The sequence below is a fragment of the Cibotium barometz genome, chromosome 52 (assembly GCF_041138505.1).
Source record: "Cibotium barometz isolate CiBa-2024 chromosome 52, ASM4113850v1, whole genome shotgun sequence".
NCBI lineage: Eukaryota > Viridiplantae > Streptophyta > Polypodiopsida > Cyatheales > Cibotiaceae > Cibotium > Cibotium barometz.
The window spans coordinates 25,157,444-25,167,972 of NC_141097.1; the positions used below are offsets into that span (position 1 = coordinate 25,157,444).

General features: G+C 40.8%; 1 pseudogene; it reads left to right on the forward strand.

The window, feature by feature from the left end:
- The first annotated feature begins 292 nt into the window (after nucleotides 1-292).
- LOC147608987 (putative pentatricopeptide repeat-containing protein At1g68930 pseudogene) lies at nucleotides 293-1,372 on the forward strand (annotated as a pseudogene).
- Nucleotides 1,373-10,529: the final 9,157 nt, after the last annotated feature.

Sequence of the window (10,529 nt, forward strand, 5' to 3'; positions counted from 1 at the left end):
GGTGTATGCTCAACAATGCTGTGGCAAGGAGGCTCTTCAACTATTCTGGAGACTGGAGCAAGAGAGCATGAATCCGGATGAAGTCACTCTTGTTAGTGCACTTAGTGCTTGTTCAACGTTGGCGGCCCTTAAAGATGATGTGGTCTCATGGACAGCCATGATAACATCTTGTGCTCATTATGGTCATAGCAAAGAAGCCTTTCAGATGTTCTAGCAAATGCAATATGAGGGAGTGAAGCCAAACAAGGTTACATTTGTCAGCATTCTCAGTGCATGTTCAGGCCTCAAAGCTATGGCAGAGGGTGCACTAATCCATGCATGTGTTGCTGAGATGGGCTTAGAGCAAGATGTGATTATTGGAACTGCCTTAATAAATCTGTATGGCAAGAGTGGATCCATGGAGGATGCATGTATGGCATTTGACATGATTCAACAGCGGAATGTGGTTGCTTGGAATGCGATGCTGACAGTTTTTGTGGAGCAGGAATACTATGAGGAGGCCATTGAGCTTTTCCAGCACATGCAGGGACAATGCATGAGGCCTGATGATGTTACCTTCGTAGGCATTCTGAGCTCATGTGGCAGTGTGGCAGCGTTAGAAGAGGGTATATTTATCCATGCATGGGTTGTTAGCAGCAAATTGGAGTCCAATATTGTCGTGCTGACTGCCCTTATCACCATGTATGGAAAATGTGGGGCCATGGATGATGCAGTTTCTACTTTTAACAAAATCTGTCGACAGGATGTTGCCTCTATGAATGCCATGATTGCAGCATACAGTCAACAAGGTCATGCTAAGGCGGCCATGCATGTCTTTCTGCAAATGACAGAAGAAAATGTGAAACCAAATAATGCAACTTTCACGAGCCTTCTCTCTGCCTGCAGTCATGCTGGCCTGGTTGATGAGGGCTACTGCTGCTTTACTTCCATGAGTGCAGATTATGGCCTCAGTCCAACAATGGAGCACCAGGCATGTATGGTTGACCTTATTGGAAGAGTTGGATGTCTTGATGAAGCAGAGAACCTTCTAGATGGGATGCCGCTTCAACCTAATGCCTTTGTATTGATGGGGTTACTCAGTGCATGTAGAATGCACGGTGATATGAAGCGTGGAAAGTCTGTCACCAAATGTGCTATTGATTTGGATCCACAATATACAGCACCTTATGTGATACTTTCAAGCATGTATGCTGCAGAGGGAAGGTGGGATGATGCAGTCAGTATTGGAAATCAAATGATAAGGAGTTTTTCAAGAGAGAAGCTGCCAAATAGCTCGCCTGATGTTGGGAATATGGTGCATCAATCTTCTGGAAAGTTTGAGTCAGGGTGGACTTCAATTGCATTGTATGCAGATATGGAGGAGGTCGTTTAACACAATCAAGTTTTGCTTCATGGGTTTTATGGCAGTGCAGCTTCATGACTCCATTACCACCATCCTTGAAGCATTTGAGAGTGCACAATGGTCTTTCCACCTTAATGGAGCATTGAGAACAAGGCGCTTTGTTGCCTTTGTATGAAGGGGAAATGGGGTCAGGAACACAGTCTACAACTTGAACAACTATCCCTTCTCCTTTTCACACACTACTTCAGACACTCAACAGTTTGTTAGAACTCACGGCTCCACCTGCAGGTGATTCAACATGCTCAGTTGTATGTAAGGCAAACCTTATGAGGAGAATCCATCCAAGAAACCACAATGAAGGAATGACTTTCAGATGCTTATAGCAGCTGGTAGAGAGACTCAATTGTGGCCAGCCAGCTTAGCATACAGGGATTCAGCATGGGAGGGGTGAGGAGACTCTCCATCTTTTTGAGCAAATGCTGCGGGAAGGGATGGAGCCAAAGGATACCATTTTTGTTAGTGCTTTGAAAGCTTGCGCCAGTACATCAGCTGATCATAGGGGTAATTTCATTCATGGATATGTTGTCGAAAGTGGTTATGATGAAGATGCACGCTTGCATCATGGGAAGTGCCTTTGAGCAGGATGATCAATACAGGAAATTCAACCAGTCAGAAAAGCCTTGATGAGAATGTGGGTTCAGAGGATGAAAAAGCTGAAGATAACGTGCCAAAATTTGATAAAGATGAAGGCAAATCAGTATAGATTTGAAGAAGATTAGCCTACATAGCAACTTGGTGGCACATACCGGAGGATGTGCAGGTTTAGAGGGGGTGGATGTCGTGCTGTGGCACGTCTATGCAGTGAAAGCATGTTCATGGAACAACTTATGTGGAATCTGGGCCTTGAGCAGCAAGGACAGATATGGAAGGTATTCACTCAGATACAGTGGCATTGGAAGCTGTATGAAGATGTACAGGATGGGACACTCCAATTCATGTGGATGCGGCCAGCGGTGGTTTTGTGGTACCATTTTTGTACCCGGAGATAAAGTGGGATTTTAGGTTACCATGTGTGAGGAGCATTGATGTGAGTGGCAGGCAAGAAAAATAAATGAAATATATGATACAAGTGGCCAATAATATAAAGGGCCACATGGAAGCTTTGTGAGGGGCCAACGTAGCTGCCAGCACGTAGCCTAGAAGCTGGCGAAAAATCCAGAAGGTGGCCGCCCAGAGAGGAATCCGGCTGTTGTGGACGAAGGGAGGGGGCTCGCCTACTCGAAAGAAGGGGGGGGCGCCGAATCCAGGAGGTGAAGGGTTCTCAGGGCGGCTGCTGCAGCAAAAAAGAAAGGTAGCCGCCGTGAAGTTGCAGGGCTGGATATTTGTACAGAGGAGGGCAGAGACGAGGAGCTGCTGGAGCCATACCTGCGATTCGAAGGCAATAATGCAGCGATGGAGCTTTTCCCTCTCCTCATCACGAGCAACACGAAGGGTTCAGGTCCATCTTTGAAGTTTTCTGCAGGAATGGCAGCTGTTAGCAAGACTGTTTAGGGCCTCTGTGGAGTTCATTGTGTGCTTCCCATGCCCCGGAACCCTAGTTATGCCATCAATTCTTCAGCGGAAGTGTTATACATAGTACATCAAATTAGGGTTTTTGTGGAATACTCGGAGAATTTCGTATGTCTGATACCCTCGCACTGTACTGTACTTAATAAGGGGCATACTCCTGATACCAATGTCTCTCAAAGTTGATCAGTTCTTGGCATTATCATCATCACACACAGGCAGGTGGGATACTGCAAAGATTGAGTTCTTGTCAAAGAAATGCATACAGCCTCATCATACTCACTTACCATCGAGAAGTCTGTATGCTGACAGCTACATAACTAGCCTCTCTGAACATGGAAAGAACAGGGGAAAGTCCATCAAAGAATGGCCTACACTGTTAGGCTTAACCAGTGAAGGCAGTGGCTTTTCTGATGATTTGCCAAGGAAGAGCTATCTAGATAATGGTGCTGTAGGACATGATGCCCTGGGGAAAAGAACTATAGATGTTACCACTTTTGGCAATCTGTGTGTTGATATTGTGTTGAAAGTGCCGTCACTGCCACCATCTTCTTTTCAAGAGAAGCTTGCATACATGCAAAAACTTGCTGAGTCGTCACCAGATGAGAAATTCTGGGAAGCTGGAGGCAATTCCAATTTTGCAATAGCAGCAGCAAGGCTTGGACTACATTGTGCTGCATTAGGACATGTTGGTGATGCCAGCATATGCAATGGGTCGTCATGATTCGGTTAAATGGTCAAGTGTGCAGGTGGCTTGAAGAAGCCCAGTTTTAAGACAAAGAGAGACTTTCAAGACTGTATGAAGAAGTGTGTGCTTTGCCTTGTACATGCGCCTTTGAGAGAGGAGGGAGAAGGTTTGGCAGGATTTATTTTCTCTGAAGAATCAAATCAAGTGAATTACAAAACACCAAACTCTCACAGCTAGACACCCAGTGTGTTCCCGGCTATACCGCCCACGTCACGACAGCGTGGCAAAATTGACATGGACATGATAAACAAGATGAATGCTTAGGAATTGGTGTACCCTTTGGGAAGGAACAGACGTGGAACAAATGGGATGGCTGTCACTGTCAGATTTAGAGATTTTTTAGAGAATTTAAGGCTGCAGGTCTGCCACCCACTATATTCCCTGACACTGTAGTTGTACCCACTTGGTTGAATGCAATTGAATGCCCTTTATACCCACTTAATGCAATTATTCTATTTTTAATGCTCATTGCCACATTCAAGGGGCTGGAGATTATCCCAATTTTGCCAGGGAGAAAACAACGAGTGTGGCCTATGAAAGTAATGGTCTTTTACTTCTCACAAAAGCCTACAACACGTGATTTCTGTCTTGTTTTTCCCTCATATTCTTGCAATTTTAGGTATCTTCCCACTAATGTTTTGAGTTTTTGATTTAATAGAGAGCTAGAGCTAGTCGCAATCTATGTGTTGATGCCTACAATGCTTAAAGAAACCTAACTAATTAAGATTAATTTGTTAATTAAGCTATGGTGAAAACTTGATGAAAAAAGAACAAAAAATCAAAGATTTGCATGAATATCAAGGGAAAAGTTTGAACACTTACTTGCTTCTCCCACGCTCGGTGAAGACCTCAATGCTCTAGTTGACCTCCATTGCTCTATGGAATCACCATCAACAAAAATAAACAAGCTCAAACACAAGCAAACAACTGGGGCATTTGCACTCCAACTGTGCCAAATAAGGACTCTAGCAAATGAACTAAGTAAAGGACCCTAAGCTAAATGCACTCTCTGGCAGTGACGCCAAAGATGTTAATCCTAACATACTACCTTGCACATAAGAGAGAGGGAGAGAATAAGAGAAACAACATACAAGGATTAAGTGTGGAGAGGCGCACTTAGCCAACCCTAATGAGGGTTGTTAACTCCTCAATGTGAAACTGCTAGGGGCTCACTCCACCTCTACTTGTATCCCACATGCGTGCAAGAGGGACTTGGTAGAGAGCAAAGAGAGGGGAGAAAAAGAGAGAAGTTAGAGCATCACAAACCCTACAAGCACACACCAACAATCAAGCATGCAAGCACAATAAGCAAGCACACATCCACAAGCTCATGAGAGAGAGAGAGAGAGAGAGAGAGAGAGAGAGAGGCAAAACTTAAATGAGACTAATGGGATTGTCCCCTTTCATATCTTATCAAATTTCTTATATACAAGAGCTCATAGTTTATAAACAGTCGGCCACCCATTTACGATTGGGGGCCCAAAACTAGTCTTTCTAGCTCTATGTACAACTCTTTCCTATGATCGAGCATTACACAAGCCGTAAGCTTGGTCATCCCATGTCTCTTTTACATTAAGCGCTTTGCGCAGTTACAAAAGATGAGTTACAATAAGTATAGCCAGCTTGGAAAAGTAATGTTAACCAGAGTGGTTAACAACATTTTAGCCTATAACATTGATTCACCTAGCAATAACTGGTTATCTAAAAACACACTTCAATTCATTATACTCCAAATAATTTGACAAAAGACACGAACATCTAGAATGTAGTTTACCTGCAAAAAACCCCTATGCTATTCTTGCATTATCTATTTTCATTTCATCCCCACTTGTGCTCTCCTCTACAATGTACCAAAAGTTATTCAGTGTGGGGAATCCTGCTATAAGGTAAGATGGCATGGGAGGTAGCTAGCTAGTGGGGCAGGGCTAGTTAGTTGGTTTGAAAACTAGTGGTTTGATTAGGAGCCTAAGTAGCTTGTATTTGAGCTAGTTAATTCGTTCAAAAATGGATAGTACCCACTTTCTTGGCATTGCTCTTAGATTGTGATACTTGATTGTAAGAAAATACACGAATTTATTATTCTCCAAATAATTTGATAAAGACAATGGCATCCAGAATGTATTATACCTACACACAACCTCAACGATGTTCTTGTATCATCAATTTTTGTTCCATCCTCACTCTTGCCCTCCTCAACAATGCACCACAAGTTATCCACTAGTGCTGAGAGTCTTGTGAAAAAGCACGATGGCACAGAATCTAGTTAGTTGCAGAAGGAGCTAGTTAGTTTGCTCTAAACTTGTTAATTGGAGGAGGTAGTTAGCTTATGCCCAAGCTAGCCAAGTTGTTTAGGACCATGCTAGCTAGAGGAGGAGGAGGTAGTTAGCTTAAGCCCAAGCTAGTCAAGTTGTTTAGGACCATGCTAGCTAGAGAAGGAGCGATTTATCTTTATCACAAGCTAGACAAGTCGTTTAGAACCTTGTTAGTTGGAGGAGGAGCTAGTTAGCTCGAGTCCAAGCTAGATAGGTTGTTTAGACCTTGTTATCTAGAGGAGGAGCTAGTTAGCTCAAGCCCAAGCTAGACAAATCATTTAGGACCTTGTTAGTTGGAGAAGGAGCTAGTTAGCTCAAGCCCCAAGCTAGATAGGTTATTTAGGACCTAGTAGCTTATTTGTAAACTGCTCTAGTTTTGGGATTGATTAGAAACTTTTTTAGGAGGTAGTTATCTAACATAGGAGCAAGTAAAGGTGGCTTCGGACCTATTTCCCTAGTTTTGAAGCTAGCAAGCTAGTTAGCAGGTTTGGCACCACTGCTAGTTCTCTAAAAACTACTAGTGCTAGAATTGAACCTAGTTAGACCTAATAATATCTCAAGCATCTATTAGGAGCTATTAGTTGAGCTACTTGTAGTGTGGGAACAAAGTAGTTGGCATTGGATGTAATGGCATTAGGATGTTTAAGATGAAGTCAAATAGCTAAGTATATGATAATCAAGTCAGGGTAGTGGTGGGGTACTACTTACTCATAACCCCCAGCCATCGCTCACTCTTGTTGGAAGTCATAAACAAGGAGGAAGCTTTAACAACCAAATCTAAAGAAACCCCCTCTACTTATTGTCTATTGTTCAAAGGACTCGATTCTTTTCCCTCAACATAGCTAACACCTCCATGTCAAAAGGACCAACTGATTACGATAAGCTAAAAAGTGGCAACCCAAATCTATCTTGAAATGGGTTCCCAAGGTTTCTCCATCTATGCCACCTCAACCAACCAGCCTCAATAAAAAAAGAATTGGCGCAAAAAGTACAAACTATAGGTTACGCCAAAATGGATACCTAAATCTTTATTAGAAGCTCAAGGCTACTATGAGGGTAACTGTTGTATTTGGATCCCAAAACAGAAATGTATACCACTAGACTCACTGCCACCCGCTTGTCAATTCCCTGGTGGGACAAAATCTTCATATGCTCGAATTCAAAGAAAGGGAAAACTATTGTAGATGAATCTTCACCACCCGTCACATAAACAAGTCTAAATCCATAAGAGAATCCCTAGCATCACAAGAGGTAAGGTGATTGATGGGGAAGCTTCTACAATTTAACAAATCACATAAGAATAAATTTCTATAATTAATTTACTAATTATGCTCAATTTCTCTAAGACTTTGAAGTAATTCGAATAGAGATCTTGGAAAATCTAAGTTAAAAATAAAATCTGACCATATGGTCACATTGTCCTCATAATTACTTATCCTTGGGTTATTCAATCAAATAAAAATACATAATTTTTGTTATAAAGATGTGTCGTACAAAAAAACTACTCTTTTTGTATACCTTCAAAATATATAATTATTAATTTAGAATAGAAATTACATGTAAAATTATTCAATAAATCAAGTTAAGATCACCATAACATATGTGTACAAAGTGGGGATAGAATAGGAGTCAAAACAAGAAATTTATTAACATTTTATGATCATGTATTCTACCTGTTCAAGTTTGGGACATGCCATATACACTACATTTGTGACTACATTTGTGACACACGAATTTTGGTGTTTGAATTTTTTTATTTTCGATCGGACTATATGTTTAAGTGCATGACTAATAGTGTGATGTTTTATTACAAGATCTCAATGTCAAAGTCCTTTGCCAAGAGGGTGAGATTAGCTATTTTTAGTAAAAATGATTGTTTTTTTCTACAAAAATCTTCAAAGTGAACCGTAAGTAAGGGCCCTTATTGCACAACCACCTGGCAATAAAATAACAACAGGGACCTAATGTACAAACGAGTGTAAGAGGCCACTCTAGAGATAAGGGGAGACAAAGAGGCCGAGATGGTTGACAAAGAAATCAAAATGTAAATAGCATAGAGAGTTATTATTATGGAAAACCAGGGCACATGGCAAAGGACTACCAGGGCACATGGCAAAGGACCACCATAAACTACTACAAAAGTAAGAATTATATCAAAAATACAAAGTTACAACAAGGCAAATATACATCATCAACAAGTAAATTAGGCGATGCTAGAAGTTATGATGTAGAATATACTTAATTCCACAATAGAAGATGTGTTCAAATCGAGAGATATTGGTATGTGGATTCTAGCACAACTAACTACATAACGAGTTATGGTGGTTAGTAGTTTAGTGATATGTAGAAAGTGAAAAAACCAAGTAGAAATAGGTGCTATACAGGATGGCAAAATGAAGTACTTGGCAAATATACTTCATGTTACAAATACTACAAAGAATCTGGTTTTTGTTGGATAAATGGTTGAGCAAAGTCTACAGAGTAAAATTCAATCCTTATGGGTGTTTTGTGGAAGACTGCAAAAATTAGTGGTGGTGCTTGAATGCAAAGGATAGCATAAATGGCAGAATTTTAACTTTGGATGTTAACATGCTTGAAGTGAGAAGAAAGCAATATTTACACATGGAATAGGTGTCATTACAAATATTAACATATGGCACAAACACATGGTCATGTGAGTATATAATGAGCTGAGGTCTATGCAAGCCCAAAATATTGTTATAGGTTTGTTAAAGTTTAAGGTTGATGATATGCATAAAGTATGTGAAGCATACAGGTTGCTAAACAAGCCAAACATGCTTTCTCACATGAAAAGCACACCAGTGCAAGGCCATTGGATTGTTGGAAATAAGTGATCTAACATCCCTATTACCCTTTATGGTAGCTTTATCCTTAGTGGAAGCCTTAGTGGTAGAAGATCTTAGTCTAATGTCCTAAAGGTAAAGGATAAACCATGGTTACTTGTTGTAACATGGACTAGAGGCCTAACCTTTTACATCAGATTGATTAGGTCATAGGAGGGCCTTTGGGAGATCTATATATAAGAAGCTCACCTCTCCTCTTCTATATAAGTGTGTAAATGTGAGCACGAGTCTATGGTAGGCTACTTTGTATTAGTCTAGGTAAGCTTTTGTAGCACCAATCTCTTGCTCTTGCTCTTGATTCATTTTTATCATTATGTTCATTATGTTGTTTATCTTCATTAGATTTGTGTTATTTTTTTGACTATCTTGGTGATTATGTGTGCAAGGATTAGCGTTTCCATTGCTAAATCTCTTGCAAGGATTAATCTTAGTTATTAATATTTACAACATTTAGTATCAGAGCATATTTCCTTGTTGGGACTGCTTTGTTCATGGTTGATTATTTGAATTTTTATGGACTACTTTTCCTTTCAAGTACGCGTGAAGATCAAGAATAAAAGCAAGCACTTTGTGTGAGAACTTAGGGTAAGCAACTCAATCTCTATGGGAGAGAGAGCATTCTATGTGAGGCACTTCTATCGAAAGAGAGAGAGAGCATTCTATGTGAGGCACTTCTATCGAAAGAGAGAGAGAGAGAGAGAGAGAGAGAGAGAGGTGCAATCTATGTGGGGTTGAGTGAAAGTAAGCTTTGAATAACTTTTTATGAGAGATTCTTTTTCTTTGATGACCGACTGTGTGTGCATGTGCTACATACAAGTAAAAGAGGCACCCTGAATAGTTGCTCTTGGTGGTGGTCATCAACCTCTCTATGAGCTAGCTAATTCATTCCCTTGAGAAGCACAACAAAGTATCCTAGAAAAGTCCATGGCAACCTTCTTGTAGACGAGGATTACCAAAAATTGAGCAAGGCTGATAAAATGAGCGAACACCCCCACAATCCGAGTGCATGGGAGCCTAATATATTCAATAACAATGTAATGTCGAAATGAACATCATCGGCAATATGCAATACAAAAAACCAAAATAGTCAAGCGTTTTGCTACACTTAGGTCATATAAAGACACAAAGGAAGGGCCACTCAAAAAGATGGCAACTGCCACTATCACGCCTGTCCCCCACGTGATTACTAAAACATACTAGCAATAAAAGTCACAAAAATATGCATAAAATAGCAAGGCACTATCCACATCCATTCTAGGCATTTGTGTCATGCAATGCAGTAGACAAATAAAATGGCAGAGCAATATCCAGATCCCTTCTAGGCATTTTTGTCACGTAATGTACTAGACAATTCCAGTTTGGACAAAGCCGCTTGGGATGAATTGATGCATCACCTCATGAAGTCCCAACACCTTGATGAACACATAGTACAAGTGTTTGCACGGCATATACAGATTCTTCCCAACCTCCCTTTGCGTGAAATCATCACATGAGCATCAAAAATCCCAAAATTCTCCTTTATATGGTGTGTCAAATCTTAGAAAGAGCCTTGTTGAAGCTATCCTAGGTGTGCGCTTGGAAGGCATGGTGGATATGACTGACCTAACTGCTTGGTTGATGAAAGATGAGAATTAAGTAGGACATGGAAGGCTGGCAAAGAGCACAGATGATGTAGAGCTGGATACACCACTCATGGA